Source organism: Pogona vitticeps, chromosome 1 (genome assembly GCF_051106095.1).
Source record: "Pogona vitticeps strain Pit_001003342236 chromosome 1, PviZW2.1, whole genome shotgun sequence".
Classification (NCBI taxonomy): Eukaryota; Metazoa; Chordata; class Lepidosauria; order Squamata; family Agamidae; genus Pogona; species Pogona vitticeps.
The window spans coordinates 24562728-24564373 of record NC_135783.1 but is presented as its reverse complement, the minus strand read 5'-3'; the positions used below and the strand labels follow the sequence as shown (position 1 = coordinate 24564373).

The 1646-nt window shown below is 46.5% G+C and overlaps 1 long non-coding RNA gene across 1 annotated transcript; it reads right to left on the bottom strand.

The window, feature by feature from the left end:
- Window positions 1-541: 541 nt before the first annotated feature.
- On the bottom strand, window positions 542-826 carry LOC144585757 (uncharacterized). The gene is made up of 2 exons (XR_013540297.1): window positions 693-826; window positions 542-650 (listed from the first exon to the last, which is right to left on the bottom strand). It is a non-coding gene; the product is annotated as an uncharacterized LOC144585757 (long non-coding RNA).
- Window positions 827-1646: the final 820 nt, after the last annotated feature.

Sequence of the window (1646 nt, the reverse complement as noted above, 5' to 3'; positions counted from 1 at the left end):
TCGCAGTTTCTCGCCCTCTTCGACCCACTCACAGACCCTCCTCACACTATTTTAAGGGTCACCCCAGAACTTGCCTCCCAACTTCAGTGGTGGCATTTTCCTCTCAACCTATCCGTCAGGCGGCCTTTCTGATAACCATGATCACAAATACAGGTCACCACTGACACCAGCCTCACAGGCTGAGGAGCTCACTGCAAATCTCTCAAAATCCACGCCAAGTGGTCTTCCAGAGAGAAATTGCTTCACATCAACAAATTAGAGCTGTTGGCGGTTATAAAAGCTTGTAAAGCTTTCAGAAATCTCCTAGCTGACAAGATGGTACAAATTGCCACCGACAACACCACAGCAATGTACTATATTCTGAAACAAGGTGGCACCCACTCTCCAAGTCTCCTCTGTTTAGTGGTCGACCTCTGGCAGTGGTGCCTAGCACACCATATCTGCCTCACGGTTTTACACATTGCCGGCCATGACAACGACTTGGCTGATCTACTCAGCCGCACAAACTCTCAAGCTCACAAATGGGAGTTAGACCAATCAGTTTTTCTTCACCTATGCAAATAATGGGGCAAACCAACTCACGACCTCTTCGCCTCCTGTGTGACTCGGAAGTGCAAATGATACTGCTCCCAAGCCGGCATTGGCAAACACTCCCAAGGAGCTGTACTCGTCGGCCAATGACCCTCACTTACCTTTTTCCACCATTCCCACTTCTCCACAAGGTTGTGGTGCGCCTACAACAAGACAAACCCAATGCCTTCGTTATAGCCCCTTGGTGCTGAGACAACCCTGCTTTCCAGTCCTTCACAATCTCTCATCAGATGTACACCACCTCCCTCGCCTGCCCCACCTCCTCACGCAGAACAACACCAAGTACTCCACCCAGATTTACCTGTTCTGCACTTGACAGCGTGGAGGATTCCGCCTCGCTAATGAACGTCCCCCATCAATCAAAGAAGCCCTCCACTAGAAAGGCGTACCTGCATAAATGGCACAGATTCAAATCTTTCACTGAAGCTTCTTCATTGCCTTCTATCAGCCCATCACTTGCTATTGTTCTATGTTTTTTTTTTTTGCTTCATTTCAAGTCTAGCGGCCTTTCCCTCTCTTCCTCTCCGCCAAAGTTTCTTATCAGCTCCTTAACTCTCCGGCAGCTGATTTCTTCAAGCATCCAACATTAAGACGTTTTCTTAAAGGTCTATCTCATATCTACCCAGATATCCGCCTGCCTTCCCCACAATGGTCACTAACACTAGTACTGCAACAACTTACTAAAGCTCCTTTCGAATCTTTAGCTTCAACTGATTTATGACTACTTACCTTTAAAACAGTTTTCCTTGTCACCATCACCTCAGCTCGACAAGCCAGTGAGTTAGTGGCCTTACATCATGACTACCCTTATTTACATTTTTTTCCGGACAAAGTCAAACTATCCATGGATATTTTTTTCGTCCCCAACGTCGTATCTCAGTTCCATCTCTCTCAGCTGTTTATCCTCCTTTCTTCCCGTCACCATCCACAACTCAAGAAAGAATCTTTCATACTTTAGACATTAGGCGAGCCCTTGCCTTTTATGTCTAATGCACCCAACCTTCTAGTTGTTCACCTCAACTTTTCATAAGTCACCAACCACCTACTAAAGGTCA